The sequence below is a fragment of the Mesocricetus auratus genome, unplaced genomic scaffold (assembly GCF_017639785.1).
Source record: "Mesocricetus auratus isolate SY011 unplaced genomic scaffold, BCM_Maur_2.0 Super-Scaffold_100010, whole genome shotgun sequence".
NCBI lineage: Eukaryota > Metazoa > Chordata > Mammalia > Rodentia > Cricetidae > Mesocricetus > Mesocricetus auratus.
Genome location: NW_024429194.1, coordinates 28361762 through 28379248, shown reverse-complemented (window position 1 = coordinate 28379248; position 17487 = coordinate 28361762). Strand labels below are relative to the sequence as shown.

At 40.9% G+C, this 17487-nt stretch overlaps 1 long non-coding RNA gene across 2 annotated transcripts in view; it reads right to left on the bottom strand.

The window, feature by feature from the left end:
* Positions 1-9061: 9061 nt before the first annotated feature.
* The window catches only part of LOC110343206, a 31748-nt gene continuing 23322 nt past the window's right edge, over positions 9062-17487 (bottom strand). The window contains exon 3 of one of the 2 annotated variants that reach the window (XR_002385408.2): positions 9062-10480. This is a non-coding gene — a long non-coding RNA (uncharacterized LOC110343206). Of the gene's footprint in view, positions 10481-11133; positions 11294-17487 lie in introns of those variants that run through there. The other variant, XR_002385409.2, reaches the window with a different exon arrangement.

The following is a 17487-nucleotide window of genomic DNA, read 5'->3' as shown; positions in this document are numbered from 1 at the left end:
CTCCCTCTGGTTTTTGAAGTAGATAGCCAGAATTGGGGAGCAGAACAGGCACCTCCTGGGGGCTTATTGGCCAGATAGGCTAGCCAAAAAGTTCATCTGAAACACTATCTAAAAGGCAACATAGAAAACAGCAGAAAGAGAAACTCAACGAGACTTTTGGCTTCCACAGCATGTGGACCAGGGCTGGAAGATGCTAGGCCTGAAGACAGACTCTCATAGAGAAGACTAGTAGATGAAACAGAGGAACAAACTAAGAGGAGAGGAAGCAGATGGTGGTTATATGAGTGTGAGGCTATGGATACACTTGGCTGAGCAGAGATACATTGCTCCAATTGTCTCTTCTCTGTGTTTTCTCCCATGCCTGGTTCCAAAGCTGTGACATTCTTCTATACTGTCACATTTCCCAGTGACTGGCATGTGTGCTCCCATGTTTCAAATATTTCAGTTCTCAACATCACCCCCTTCTTGTCACTGCTACTTTTCAAGAACAAAATGAAGGGGACTGGACAAATGGCAACACACTTCCCATTCCTGGTTAGAATTTTACCCATGATAAGGTTTTCACATATTCCTTTAAAAATTTGCCTCTGTTGCTGCTAAGTGAGTCAACATTAACAGCTGAATGAAAATGAGTGAACAAGTAGCAAACACATATCACCGAAATGTCTCAGAAGCATCTGGGATTTCTTGGCTCCACACTGCAGTGTTATTTGTATGATTGTTGCTCTCTTAAAATATTTACATATATCCACCCCCACATTCTCCTTTCTGATGAGAGGGAAGTTCTGTGCCTTCTGCCCCATTCCTGTGAACTCTTGTCTTCCAGGGTCATGCTCTGTCAATCTCTGCCCTCCCCTCTACTGGATATTTCTGATAGGTAACACAAACTCATCTCCCACAGACAGAATAAACAAAATAACATCCTGTTTAATCTTAAGATTTCTGTGATACTCTTTGACCTCTCATTGGCAAACAAGAGAAACTTTCATCTAAAGACCTCACTCTTCCCTTAATCCTTTGCCCTTTACTCTTAACCCAATGGTGTCTACTACTAACACTCAACTCCATCAAAGGGATTCTGATCAGCCCCAGGAAATGGTTTCATATAGAAAAGGGGGCATGGGCACTCTCAGATGCACGTTACCCTACAAAGCATTGTGCTCAAACTCTCACAGAACTAAATAAATTTCTGGTGAGGATTATCTCTAGAATGGCATTAGTAACGCCACTTCAGGGAGTGATACTCAGTCTTATGACACTGCCATATCAGCTTTCCATCTCTGTTGTCTCTCTCTTCCTTTCCTCATTGAATTTGTATCTAGAGGGGGTGGTTAGATACTGTTCTATGCACACTGAGACCAGAGTAATTAATATACACAAGGAAACAGACAGCTTCCCCTCACCCTCCCAACTTATACACTGGTGCAAATCAAATAAGTCTCCGGGAGGTAATATTATGCATAGATATCATTTGTTTCCATGGATTCCTTATAGTGCTGATTTTTTTGGTAATAACTTTGATAAAGAAAATTTTAAGTGTAAAAAAAGCAACCTTTCCCAGGTCCCTACCCCGACAGTTTCAATTTTGCAGACCCTAACAGCAGACACTAAACCATACTGCAAATGCACAGAAAAGCTCAGCCCTGGGTTGAAAGCATTATCCTGTGCAGTATCATAGCATCCTCTGGATCTTCCTTCAGACTCCATCCTGTCTGATGTCCCATGGCACTAAAGCAATTAGTGTTAGATTCACAAGTGACCTTGAGACAGAAAAATCACAGCCTTTTCAAGGGGAAAAGAATGCAACTTTCAATTTCATGCTCCTTTTATGCAAAAATGCTTCTGTCTCTAAGGAAGACACACATGAGCCTTTTGAAGCCCTGGGGATTATGTCTTATCAGCTACAAAACAGCACTGAGATCACTACACACACACACACACACACACACACACACACCAGTTTTGCACATCATAGAAAACTGACTTCAGCTTCACTAATGCACTTTCTAATCATCTCCTGCTGACTTTTAAAAACCCGAAGGAAGATTGCTAAATTTTAAGGTTCTCCCAGTACCTAGAAATGAATGTTTTGTTCATCATAACCCTTACAGAATCATTGCGATTGGTATCAAAATCCTTCAGGAAAACTTCACGGAGAACACCCCAGTAGGGGAAGAAGTCACTTCACTGTCCTGAGCATTTCCTGTCATCATTTCATGGAGATCAATAGTGCTACTCTTGTCAGGAGGTCAAGGGAATTTCAAGATGTTCACAGTGTCTCAAGGAAGTCCATATCAACAGCAGGGCTGACATGCCAGCTAGTGCCTCTGTGTCTTCCCATTAGAGAAAGGCACAGAGAACTCAAGCTATTACTAGGGCGAAAAGCCAGCCACTATAAGCTGTGTTCATTTGGCTCAGAATTTTCAATTGGAGAGTCAGCCTACTAAAAATGACTTAATGCTATCTTATGTCAACAAAAGGCAGACAAGGACTTTTATGGGCACTGTTGTGTTATCTTCAGAGTTTTAATCACTGAACTATGGAAAGACAAACCTCATTTCATTCCAACTGCTATAGCTACCACAGACAAGGTGTCATACTCAGTACAAATACATTTCTTATATTTCCAATGGATAAAGAAGTCCCAGACCAAGGCACTGGTAGATTTAGAGTTAGGAGAGGGATTTGTTTTCAGGGTCATAGACATCAAAGTCTGTGTCCTCCCATGCTGGAAAGAGCTGCCTAGGGTTTGAATCCATTGATGAAGCCTCTGCCCCATAACTATCACACTCAGAATCCCTCCTCCTGGGTTCATCTTGGTGTTACGATTTTAACATTTGAATTCTGAAGAGGATAGAAACCTTTTATACCACAGTAGCTATGGAGGGCTAGTTAATTCCACTCAGAAGTTTAGATGCGGTTTCTTAGAAGTTATTCACTGTAGATCATGAAAGTTGGGTAACAGATATGGGTAGAAAATGAAGATCATAAGTTCCTTAAAGATGAGAGACTGGCTTCAGAAGCAACAGCCTTCAAAAGGTAAATATGCTGGTCTTTCCCACATAAGCATCGCCCCCTGGTGTCCACGGAGAGAGGAAGCTTCATGTGCAAGCATTCTTGTCATACTTTCTAGTAAGAAAGCAAGCTGCTATCTCCAGTGCCATTTGCTCATGCTCTCATTCATCCAGGTCTTACTCCCCAACTGCACCACTGATAAAGGCAGCTAGAGCATTCACCAACAAGCTTTCCCAGGTAATTTACAAAAGAAGCTGCCTCTACTTCTGACCGTACATTATGGACAGACATATCATTAATATTTTGGTTTTCCTGGCAGGGATAGGATCAATTGTTCAGTTCTCCTGAACTTATAAGAATATTGAAACACAGTGTTTTAGTGGTTCCTTGCCACGTTGGCAATGGCCGTCTCAGAAGGATGTGCACACACTCAAATCTGCATTTGTATCCACATATGTAGATGAAGAGGAACTAGTGACAGCCCCTGCCTCTCACAGCTTCCAGGGTGGGAGGAGCTGGGGTTGCCCTAGAAACTCAGTACCCACTGTAGAACTGCTATGACTAAGGCAGCTCTTAGGAAATAAAGCATTTAATTGGGAGCTTGCTACCAGTTTCAGGGATTAGTTCATTGTCAGCATGGTGGGGAGTGTAGAGAGGCAGGCAGGCATAGTGCTGGAGAAGTAGCTAAGAGTTCTACATATATCCTGTGCCACAGGCAGAGACAGACTGGGCCCCGCATGGGCTTTTGAAACCCCAAAGTCTACCCTCAGAGGCACAATTTCTCCAACAAGCTCATGCCTACTCCAATAAGGCATACCTCCTAATCTTTCTCAAATAAAGTCACTCCTTGGTGACATGGCCTTCAAATATATGAACCTATGGATGCCATGCTTATTCAAACTACCACAGCCTATAATCCCAACTCTTGAGAGATAGATGTAGGAGGATCAGAAGTTCAATATTACCCTCCACTATATAAGGAGTTTGAGGCCAGCCTTGCAAAAACAAAAACAAAGGCTTGGGTATTTATATAAATACCCACTGTGCAAGCCCCAAACACAGAACATATTTCACTCATTTTGTTTTTGAATGAGTTGTTTCTAATGATCATCTTTGTGCTAAGTTCTACAGAGCAGTGTTTATATTTCATTAACATTGCTGATCATGAGTGGGCTTCCAGCTTGCTAAATCTACAAGGTATACTGTATTTTACAAGTTTTCTGACATGCAGTTAAACTGTCAACGTAAGGTCAAAGATTTCTAAACTGTGGAAGATAAAAACATCTTTCCTCTGTTTGAAGCATCCAAACTGGAATCCCATAGCTGCTCATCTGTGAGATATCACAGAACCTCCTATTGGCTGTAGTCTGCTCCCCTAAAAGTAAGTGTCATAATAGCAAAATTAAGGGAGACTTAGTAATCATGAAATGATGACTAACATTTCTCAAGCTTCCCATATGCTTCCCACTTCCTTATTTAATCTATGCTGCAAATGTATGATTACTGCTATAGTAGGCTGAGTGGTACCCTCTCCCCTAAGACATGCCAGTCCTAATATCTAGAACTCAGAACCAGGAGGGCTGTCTTTGGAAACACTTGTATTTAGACATGAACTATGATCTGAAGGTAAGAGCAGAGGAGAAGATCCACAGAAGAGAAGAGAAGCAGAGAAGGCCTTGTGAAGATGGAAGCAGACACTAGACTCATGTGGTCCAACCCAAGAAATTCCTGGTGCTGCTAAACACACTGAGTGAGGCATCACAGTCCCTCCCCTGATAGAGTGTACACCCATTGATTTGCATCCAGCTTTTGTCCCAGGGGAAAAAAAGCCATCTAGGGTGGTCATTGGCTATAGCTGCTGAAGGAAACTCATGCATCCTTAAAGTTGAGAAACCTGAAACTCAGAGAGGATAAGCTGCCTTTCCAGAGCTGTATGGCTGGCATTGATAAATGGAAGCAGGGATATATTCTAAGTGGTAATTTCCCTACTCCAACTATGCTCTAATCAGAGCCACATGCTGGCTTTCTTGTCTACAAAGCACCTGTCTACCTAAGAGGGAATTAAGAATGCTGAGTGTATGCTGAGGCAGACTTTCAAGGAAGCCTCATCCTTCAGCTTCCTGCCTCCAGAATCAATCTTTGTTTGCATTAGAAGAGCCATTAGAGACTGTACATCAGCAGTTCAGTTCATGTGTGGCCCAGCTTCCCAACCAATGGAGAAGATGAATCTATACTTGGCCCCCAGAGGACCGTTTTTATTTCTCTACTCGTAAGTATGATCGTCTTTACTCATGCTGGGCAATAATACAATGGAGGATGAACATTAAGTGAATCATATGGAGGGTCTCAATCAAAGCCTCTCATGAAACTAATTTTAGAAAGGAGGTCATTAGATAGATTACAGTAGATCTAGAAGTGAATTGAGAAATGAGACCTCACATTCTTGTTAGAAAAAAAACAAACTTTAAACCTTCGCATCATGTGACTGATATTTTAGTATCTTCTAACTGAGTAGTTTAAGGGCTATGTCCCCCCTGAACTCTCTAAGAGTAAAAGTAGTGATGGTACACTTCAAGTAGAACAGATTACTTGCTGTTCCCAGCACCTCATCACTGTCAGGGATCTGTGCTGTAAGTCCAAATTTGAGAAGAGATAAATCAAGGTCCCCAATTAAAACAGCACACCAGCAACCCCAAGGACCCAAATGCCAAGGCCAGGAGATTATCTGGTGGGGGTGAGAAAACTCACCAACTGCAGACAGAGGCTTTGAGAATATGTGGAGAGAGCCTAGAGACTTGGGAAGACACAGTCCATCACAGAATTTATGAAACAATATAGTCTTGGATCTGTCAACTTACTTTCTGCTTCATTGTAGAAGATGCAGTGGCAAGATGGCTTGTCAGCTCGTGGGAAAGGAAACAGAGGTTACCAGAAACCAGCAGAGATCACTGAGACCAAATCCGGTCATGATAAACTTGTTTCCCTTTTCCTTGGCCCAAGATAGAAAGATTGTCTGAATTTTATGGTGGCATCTGATAAGATGTCTAACTGGTTCCTCAAAACACCATTGGAGGGTGGTGTATGGCAGTAAACATCATGAGTCTCTTAAAGCCATTGATTTAAACAAATGCATGAATGAAACCTAAGCCTAGGCCATGCGAACACATTTGATGATAGCATGAAGCTGGGAGCAGCAGGCTGATGTAACCTGGATCCTTAATGTTCCCATATGTAAACAAAGCCTGAATTTCTGCTCTTCAGTGAAGTCTTAAAATGAGATGCTAACTTGAATAAACAAAAAAATCATAAATGTGCAAAGGAAAGATGTTATTTAATAGTGTGTTTATAAAAAAGATACTTGAGGATCAATAAGAACTAGCATACAGTAAGGAACAGAAAGCTAAGTTGTCTTCACAGAATAGTATTTTAGATAAAGAATGGGTTGACAAGATGGCTCAGGAGGTAAACGTACTTGTTGTCAAGTCTGATGACCTGAATGGAGTCCCCAGGATTCACATGATAGAGGGTGAGAACCAACTCCTGCAAGCTGTCTTATGATCTCTACAAGCACATCATGATGTAAACACATCTACACACCCACACCCACTTACGATAAGTAAATAAACAAATGAGTAAATGTAGTTACGTTTTATAACAGAGACAGTAAGGCTTTCTTTGTCATTGACTTTGAAATGGGTCTAGTTCCTGAAGACAGAAAAACATGGGTATGGACAAATAACAACTCACTGCAAGGAAAGTAATGGCACTGAAAAATGTACAGAGGTAGAATGCAGAGGCTCATGGCTGCCTCAGAAAAGATAAGCCTGCATAAGACATGTCACCTATTTTCAAATCGTTAAAGTGGCAAGAGCTGGGGAGATGACCCAGAGGTTAAAACATTACCCTTGCAAAGGGCCTGAGTGCAGTTTCCAGCATCCATGTGGTGGCGGTGGCTCACAACCACCTGCCACTCCAGTTCCAGGGGCTCTGCCTCCCTGGACACTGCACACCCGTGGTGCACATACAAACATGCAAGCAAGCACTCATACACATCTCTTTTTTATTGGAAAAAGCTATGGTCACAGCCAGTGATTTGAACCCCATTCTTTAAGAGATTCTACTAACATTGTAGTTGTGTAGCAAAAACCAAAAGAAACTTGATGTGCATGGTAACCTGGTATGTCCAACATACCCCAGAGTGGCAGACTTAAAGCTACAGCTGGGAATTCATGAGATCTTTTCTGGCATCAAGAACGTCCTAAAAACACAAATGTTACCTAGAATGGTACAGTTCATCTATCAGACAAGGAACAATCATGTCTTGAGCAAGGAGTTTTCGTCATGTGTGGGGCTACGTATCTTCACTCATTAAGGATTGTTGTCCCCTGAATAGTAGGATACCAACGTTATAGACTAAGAACGTGTGTACTCTAAGAAGATCAAAACATTTTTGTTAGTATTTATCCCTTTCAATAATTAGCTGGCTCTTTCCCCTCAAAACTTTAGAATCTTCTGTTGCATCTTTTTAATATTTTATTTAGTAATTTGTGTTTACTTTGGCTAGGCAGAATATTATATCTTAAATAAAAATTAGATATTCCTTTTATTTGAAATGTTCCCATAGAAACAGAATTGAACCATTTTAATGTAGTCATGCTCAACCTTTTACTTATGAGTCAACTTATTCATTCAAGCATTTCTCCCTAGGGGGCACCTGATAATCACCAAAATTTCACAGGGTAACTACCTAAATTTCCATTAAATTGCCCATTGGGAGCCCTCATCCCACTTCCTCTATTAAAGTGTGCAGAACTGTCGGTATGCACAGGAGATCATGAATTACAGAGATGGTAAATGGTGGCAGAATTCTAGGAGGTTCTGTAATCATACAGAATCTGTGTGAGTATATTCATCTGTATTACTTTAAGGGTTTAGAGTTAAGTTTAAGGTGACACAACCCAACTGGAAGCAGAGGTCCACTGAGTGCACCCTACTCCTATTCTATCTGACACTCCACTATCTGAGCAACGTCTGCTGGTTACCTGACACACACTCCCTTAAGCCCAAGGTAGATCTGAACTGAACAGCTTGCTGCAACCATGTTAAAGGAACATTACTATGTTCTCTCGTAAGCTCTCCTTTGCTGTAACACCCACACAAAATATTCTCAGTAAATTTTGCACTCATTACATCTAAGTGAAGACTCTACTGCTAAGAGGTTTACAAAACCACTCATATCTAGGGACCTAAAGGCTCTCAATCACACGTGACTTTACCGGCCAACAGGAAACACTGAGAGGAGGCGATTTGGCGCCCTCTAGAGAGAAATGCCTGAATAACTAGGCCAACTTACAAGTAAGGAGTCAAGTTGGAGGAGGTTGTTACAATTCTGTCTCCATAGGAAGTTTACAACTAAAAAGGCATGTCTGATTTTCATATAACATTGTATCAGAAGTAAGACACTAATCATTGTATCACATTTTTGACAATAGCTGATATCAAGCCCCATAAAAACAAAACTTACACAGGAAGCTGGCTATTAAAACATGTTCGACTGAATTCCTGTCAGTAAAAATAATTGGAAGATTGCTTTCTCTGAGAAGTCAAAACACGGAGCATAAAATGTCCTTTCTATCCATTTGCTTTCTTCAAGCAAACTAGAGTTGGCCTTTGTAGTTATCCTTCATGTAAAATCCTTTCCTGGTCTCTCCCCAAACCCTCAACTCTTTTTGCTGTGTTCAGCAGCAGATGAAGGGAACAGACAATTATGCCGAGACCTCTCCAACAGCAATGAACTGAAACTAACTAAAAGATCTGTCGCATTGTTTTTATCTTTTATTTTTAGATCCAATACAATGCTTGGCTCCTATCACACTTAACACTACGATTAATTTCTACAAGCTACTGCAGATGTGATTTCATGGACACAGAGAAGGACCTTTGGAGGGTTCTCTTCCTGTTTAGGTAAGGCACTAGAGTCCTTTGACAGGTTCATCAACTGACTGTTGCTTAGTAACAAGCCACACAGTACTTCAGAAAGCAATAATTTATTTTATTTATTTTTTTTGTTTTAACAATTTGTTTCCAGTAGGGAACTGGAGAGCTGTCTGGGCAGTTCTGGAGCTGAAGACCTTTCTAGTCCTATATCTCTGTCTCCCTGTCTCCCTGTCTCTCTGTGTATCTGTCTTTGTGTGTGTGCTTAGTTTACTTCTATCTGGCAAAGCACATCATAACTGCGATCACTTGGCATGGAAAGGTACCCTACTGTGCAGGACATGGCAAGACTGATCAGAGATGGGGTGGGGGGGGTGGGGAGTGTCATGTGATCAATCCATCATGTCAGGAAATGGAATCTTCTTTCATTAATTTTTGTTAGCATAAACAACAATGAGTTTCATCATAATGGATTGTACTTGTTACTTTTCTCACTGGTGTGACATAGTATGTGGTTAAAGCAACTTCATGGGAGGCAGAGTTTCTGTTGGACCACAGCTTTGATGCATACTGTCTATTATGGAGGGGATTCATGGCAGCTAGGACAACCCTGTCTGTGGGGGGTGATATTTTCAGAGACAGCTTCTCCCATGGTATGACTGACCAGGAAACAGAAAACCGAACCGGAAGCCAGGACCTGTAACCCTTAAGTTCTATCTCCAGTGGCGTACACCTATCAGTGAGGACCTATTTCCCAGGGGTTTCATAAAACCCCAAAGCAGCACCTTTAGATCGGGAGCAACTATTCCAATGACTGAGCCTGCGGGGAACATGGTACATCCAAAGCAAAAGACATGTATATCATTCACATCCCTATTGTCTTCCTTCCTCTCCTATTGTCTTTACATCATCCAACTAGAAGTAAGACACACAAATCCAACACCCTGACAAAGGTATCGGGCACCAGTACACGTGCCTGAAACTAGTTTCTTCCGCAGGTGTGAATTTCAGCAAGGGAAGGGCACTGCATTCAAGTCGGATGGTTCACACAGTTTAGGAAGCTAACATTTTAAACAATGAATCAGAGTTGAGTGCATTGCTTAAAATGTGAGAAATGAATGCAGAAAAGGAAATGGATATGCATGAATAAAGAGAGGAAGAATCCCAAGCAGGACTTTCACAGCAAGTAAAAGCCCCTGTGGACACTTCTTCCAGGCAAACATTCAGTTCATATTGAACAGGCCAGCTCCAATATCCTGATATCCTTGCCTCCACTCTTCTAAACCAAACCCAAGGCCTGGAAGGGGATCCATCAATTACTGTGAGGGGACATCACGGGAAAGCATTTCAGGTTTCAGAAGTCATCCCCAGGAAGACATATCTGGCTCACTGCAGGGCACTGTTTTCTGACAACTGTGATGGGAACATTGATACAGTATCTGTCGCAGCAGATGTCCCACTCAGAGTCTTCTCCCAGCAAGCAGGTCTTGGTAAATGACCAGCTCAAAGGCTTCACAACAATAAATATTATCTACAAAGAAAAAGATGAGGCTCAAAAAGGGGACTGATATAGTTGCCAAAACCTCTCGTGGCTCTATGCAAAGCGGAGAAGATACACATTATACATTAACTCCTTCCCCTTGCCCACGGAAAGAGCTCAGATCCCCAACACAAACAACCCTGCTAGAAGTATTCACCCCAGATATCCTTAAAGTGGCTGCTTCCTCATCAGTTGGAATGGGGTGGGGGCTGAAATTCAAGGCCATCAGTGACCACAAAGCTCACCAGAAGTCACCTGCAGTTGTAACCTCAGGACGTGTGTGATTTTCTCATGCAATGGAGGTTTGAATGATGATGAACCCTTTAGGACAGAGACACACATTCATGATTCTGGGCTTTAAATAAGAGAAGACTTGGAACTTTGGTAAAGAAACTCAGCCATGTGTGTGCTTGAATGAAAGGAAGCTAGGAACTAAAGCACCAGGCGACTGGAGGGGAAGCCATATCAGTAGACGAGGTTCTGCAGGTCTAAATTATTCTGGAAGAAAGCTGTAGCTGCTTCGGGGCAGATGCCCCGAGAGCCAGGTTAAGGCTCAGCAGTAGACAGTTTGCCTCACAGTGTGTGCAGTCCTAGATTCTATCTTCAGAACTGAGATAGAGATGTGATGAGAGACAGAATCAAAACGATGTGAACTGTTTATTGGGATATTCCCCCAAAGAGAAAAACACAGCAGGGCAGACTGTATGCAGACACAGGCTGTCTGGGAGAAGAGAAGCAAACTTCAGTTAAGGCCACTGAGGAAGAAGCAGAAGTTGGTCCATGGCTTTGCATGCTTCCGTGTCACTGTAACAATAAGAATCCAATATTAGGTAGACTTTGTTTCCAAATTTCACAAAACACTCCATTTATTCAGACTTGCTGCTTATAAGCAAGATGAAACTAGGCCCTCCTCTAGTCACACTGAAGGGAAGTTGGGATTTGGGTATTTGCCTTGGGTTGTGCTGAGGTTGATGTTTAAACCTTCCACCTGGGTTTTATAACCACTCTGGCCCAAAATGTAACAGACAACAATGAAACATGATCCCTTCACACCAGCTGAAGGCAAGAATTACTCTGAACAATACTTTTGTTTTAAAAGGTTTGGAAAACATTTGCAGGCATGTGCTGGAATGAGTCAGGGAGAACACATACAGCAACCAAAACATGTTCCTAAGTTATTTTCACTTCAGTCATAATTTCATACTGAATTCCATCTGCCTTCACTTTATTTGCAAAATAAGAGATAAGACAATTCCCTAACCCTTTAATGTAGCTATAAAATAACATGTGTTTCCTCTGTTTTATATTCCATGCTTGAAAAACTAGAACAACAAAAGAATTCAAATTTTACACCAGACAGACCAAAGGAGTTACTGGCATACGCCAAACTGGTGATGCTCTCACAGTTTTGGAAGCACTTATCTCATTTGATGCCTGTAACTAATTACCGTAATAATGTGAGCCATGGGGAGCCATGCACAGCAGACAGAGTAGCTCAGCCCTTGCTTTTAAAAATTAATCTTCACACACACAAAGAAAAACCAAAAAAGCTGCGATGATCATTGCCTCTATTTTTTTTGCAGAGAGAAGACTGAAGCTGTTGCAGGTTCTGTTGTTGCTAGGAGTCATCAGGAAGCCCCGGGCACACAAGAAAATATATAGAAGCCAGGGGGTGGTGGTGTTTCATGCCTTTAATTCCAGCACTGGGGAGGTAGAGGAGGGAGGATCTCCATGAGTTCGAAGGCAGTCTGGTCTACAGAGCTAGTTCCAGGACAGCCAGGGCTGTCACACAGAGGAACCCTGTCTTAAAAAACCAGAAAAAAAGAAAAGAAAATATATAGAAATATATTTTCCTGACTGACTACAATAGGGTTAAATGAAATCTCAGTCCTGATGAGCAGTTTGAGTTAATGCATATGACAGACACTGTGCAGTTCATCTCCTTCTTAAAATCAAACTATGTTCCTTTTTACTCCAAAAGCAGAATTTCGGTTCTCTGTAAGAAAGAACCATTTACACACTGGATGAGAGGAATCAGCAGGGTTACCTAACTACAAATATCCCTGATCACTCAAAAGTACATTTGTTGGTACTTTTATGTGATACTTAAATGATGACAAGAGTTGCCAGCATCCAAAATATGTCACTGGGTTCTTTATTCTCTTTTCTGTGTACTTCAGTCAACTGCCATTTGGATAATAGCAACAATTTAAAACTCAAAATTTCACAGAGGTCAGCCATAATAAAAAAGTTATTTGTAATAACAAATATGAAATACAGCTTAAAAACTCAACAGAGGAAAAATGTTGACAGCTGAAGGAAAAAAATCCTCAAATTAAATGTGCTCTATAAACTTTGCTATTCTTTGTCTCTAGGAATTTTTTATGATGTCATTTCTTCCCTAGTGATACCAGATGTCATGGCAGTCCAAACACTTCTCTTAAGTATTTTTTGGGAGGAAGGAAAAAAAAACTAAGATAGAATTTTGGACACTTTTTTGCTTACAAAATGTTTGGTTGGTTAAAAAATTTCAATTATTTGGAAGAAAATTCCTATTGCTAGATGTTTTTAAAATTTAAAGTGTGTAGTATATGACGATGTTATTGCTAAGTCTATGTAGTTTGTAATAGGTGAGATTAAATCTTACGTTTACTATGTAATTACTATTCAACTTTAGTTTGTGTGTGTACAGAGGTCGCTCTGCTCTTTAGTCTTAGAGGTTCACTCACCACACCTTGACACACTCCTCTTGTTTTACTCTTCTGTTATTATGGAGTGCAATATTTTCCTTCTCCTGCTAGTGTTAATACAGCTAAAGTTATACATAATCCTTCTCTTTCATACTTTTAGAATTTTGATTACTCTTAACACCATCATGTGTGGATTTTGTATTTCTTTAATATTTTCAGTTCTGTATATGATATCCAGTTGGTTCATTTAAGAATGTCTGTGTTCATTCTTGTTACCATTTTTTACAGACATGTTTTAAAATTCACTTCTTGGAGGGCACACGCACGCGCACGTGTGTGTGTGTGTGTGTGTGTGTGTGTGTGTGTGTGTGTGTGTGTGTGTGCGCGTGCGCGTGAAGACCAGAGGACAATCTTGGGTGTCATTCCTCAGGACTATTCACTTTGTTTTTGAGACTGGGTCTCTCACTGGACTGGCGTTCTCTAAGCAAGCTTCGCTATCTGTCCAGTGAGCAGAAGGGTTTGCCTGCCTCCAGCTCCTCAGTGCTGGGATTATAAACACATGCTGCCATGCCATGGTTCATACCGTGGGTTCTGGGGATTGAACTCATATTCTCATGATTACAAGGCAAGCACTTTACCAACTGAGTTATATCCGTAGTCTTCTTAACCCTCCTAAATATCTTAACATAAACTCCAGCAATTAGCAGCAAGGTCCTAAACCAATCTCTTTCAATGGACCTTCCCATAAAGAAAAAGCCTTTATCCTAGCACTTGGGAGGCAGAGGCAATCAGATCTCTGTGAGTTCGAGGTCAACCTGGTTTACAGATTGAGTTTCAGGATCGTCTCTAAAGCTATAGAGAAACCCTGTCTCAAACAACAGCAGCAGCAACAACAACAAGAACCAAGCAAATAACAACAAAAAAGCATTCTCAGCTCTTGGGTTCTGGAGCTTTCCATGCTAGAACTGAACTCCAAGTGTTCACCACGATTCTGTGAGTTTATTGTATTTTATAAAATTATTAATAATGGTCTTTTAAAAAGCTTTCTAATAAAAGTCAATAAACAAGACAAAACGAAACAAAGAATTTTCCTCGTATTGTCCCTATAGTTGTTGGAAGATAGCCAACATATAGCTCATTCTTAGAATAATGCCACTTTGAAGTTTATGTGACCAAACTGTCCCTAGACCGCAGCAAAATTTTCTATGACGGCAGAGATTTTGCTTTTAAAGAAACATTTTCTAGATTCTCATTCATTTCTGTCTGATCAGAGCTAAATTAATCTTTTGATTATTGACTTTACTTGGTACTTTTTCATGCTGTTTCTGTTTCACTCTTAGTACTACAAGAAGATGTACATGTAGCTTATAGATATTTCTTTCCAATTTGATATTTTACCCATCTTTACTTTTGGTATGCACAGAAGAGGTGAGGGTGCATCCAAATGTTAGTACAATCAAATTATTACCAAAGGTAAGTCCCTCTGACCTAGAGATTTCACTCAAATAATTTCAAATACATTTTTTCCTATCATAGAGATTTGCAAGGCGTGAATGAGACACTGTGTGCTAAAGCTCTCTGCACACTACTCATGCACCACTCTGGTGAATGTGAAAGAGTATTATGGCCCCTTCATCTAAACTCAGGTGACTTTAAGGGGTCTGCCTGACAGGTTTGTCACTACTATATCATCTCCTTTTTAAATGTCCTACTATGAGCTTTCCTATAGCAATGTACACAAGAAGATGAAAAACAAAATAATTGATCTAGATGTCAAATTTTACTCATACATTTGCATCACATATAAAAGTTCTTTGGAGCCAGAGAAATGCCTTCCAAGTTCAGAGAGCCGGCTGTGCTTCCAGAGGACTCAGGCTCAGTTCTCAGGCACATGGTGGCTCACAGCTGTCTGTAACTCCAGTCCCATGAGGATCTCATTATCGTTTCTGGCCAATGAATGTGCTGCGTACACATGGGGCTCAGACATACTCAGGCACACACGTAAATACATAAAATTTGAAAATTAAAAACGTTCTTAAATTATTATTTTATATTTAAATAGGGGCCAATTTTAGAGGCAGGTTCAGTGGCTAAAAAGAAGCTCTCACTGAGGATCCAAGTTTGATTTTTGGCACCCATACTGACTGTCTACAACTGTCTGTTATCTCCAGCTTCCTTCTGGCTTCCTTGGGCACTATAGTGACCTACATAAACCTTGCCCCCCTACATTAAACAAATAAAATATTTTTAAAGTCATTTTAAAATAAACATTGTAATGCTTGTTATGTGAACAAGAAAGCAAATGCCTAATTAAAATCTTGGAGGTGATGTTTTTTAAAGTATCAAATATGACAAATTCCTTTCCTTATAGTATTTAAGTTTCCCAAGCTCCAGCCAAAAGAGGTGACCTGAAATGAAACCAAGAAAAATACTTCAAAAGGATTTCCTAATCTAAGCTGTAACTCAATAATTTCACTTTGGGAAATGGCAAGGGAAGAGATGGCCAGCCACTCCTGCTTGGAGACTTCTGAATAAGTTTTCCACGGTTTTGAATTACCAACACGTCAAAAATTAATTTAGGATGGAATCAGCCATCCAAATTCTAATAGGAAGATTTCTTAGCCCCTGGGAAAATCCTGCTATGCATACAAAGACCTACATGTTCTATAGATTGAAGTAGAAATAAAGATGACATTGAGTAGTTGGGGGAGGGAGAGAAAGAGGGAAAGAAGGAGAGAGTTGGATTTGCATAAAACATTTTAAGTTAATTTAATTATTCAACGTGGCTACTTCTGCAGCTTGCCCATTCTCTTTTGATTTTTAAATTGAGCTTATTGCTTATCTTTTTTTTCTGTTTTTACTATGGATAGCCACAGAAGTCAGTAACTGCAATAAAAGTGAAGAGGAAATGCTAGGCTGGGCTTGCTGGATGTGCTTATGGCCGCTCTCCTTTTAGAACCTCCCTAATGAAGTTAGGTTAATCATTGATGGAATCATCTACAAAATTCAATCAAGCACAACCTTGTGTTGACTGAGTTATCCTGGTAATCCTGGTTTGGGTCATCATTCTATTTATAATTGCATCTGCTCTTCGCTATTCTTGCCAACAAAAAAACAGAGGCTACTGCCTGGTTGTCAGTCCCCATTCCCTGGCCCTCTATATCACTTACTCTGTTTACAGTGACAGCAAAGTTGTCCCATACGTGTCCTACAACCTTCATCTGACAAGTTTTCAACAGCAAAAAATAAGCTTTAAGCAAAATTATAATGACACGACATCCACTGTGCTTTTTAAATGCAGTATTTGTATATTTTAAAAAGAGTTCTGTGCATTCAGAAACATTTTATAATTTCTGATTTGCAAGCATTTATTCTTCTGTTCTAGCCTGGATGTGATATCAACCATTAGACCAGATAGTACACCTGTTTTTCCACCAGCTGGAAGGGAGAAATGTTCATCCAGGGTTAGTATAGCATGAGCTGGCATTTCTCAAAGGCCTGACTCCTGGTAAGGATTGGCCAGTACTAACATCAGCCCCTCTCAGGGAGAGTGGTTCTCATAGAAGGGAAACAAGCTATCATTGGAAGTGGAAAAGTTCGAGGCCTTTTCAAGATGTCATATAGACTGATCTATAGCTCTGACACCGAGAGCAACAATCTTTTTAAGTGGCTGTACATCTTCTAAGCTCCTTAACAGATTGATTGTTTGGAAGATGTTTTGAGTTCAGTTAGAGAGGAAAAATAGCCTCGTGGCTGGGCCACAGTGGAGACCAGTCCTCAACATTTGCTCTTCAGGTTCTCTGTGTGCTTCTGTTTACAACTTCAGGACCCCTGCTATTATGTGGGGGTACTGTGAATGAGTCCAGGCTGTCACTCTGACCACATGATGGGATTGTTTCCTGAGCAGATATGGAGAAATACCACACTCCCCAATGAAAACACAGTCTGGGTTCCCAAGATCTGAAACAGCCTCTCATGGCTAAGTAAAAGAAGACACCTATAAGCTCGGGACTGGCAGCTTCAAAGCTCACGAGAGTGTGGTTTAATTTGTTTTCCTGGCTAAGACACAAATCTTCAACCCAGTCCCACTGCGGGATCCTGTGCCTCTGCCTGGTCCGCTTCTTTGTGCTCCCTTTGGTCATTCTGGTATCTGGCCCCATCCTATATCTCACAAGGTCCTTAGATATCCCATGCCTACTGTTTTCTGTCAGCATTCAAGCCCATTCCTCATTCCTGCTGCTGGACTCCATGTCCTGAAGCTGAGTGTTTACTCCCTCTCATTAGAAGCTGCTTCAGACACTGCCTTTA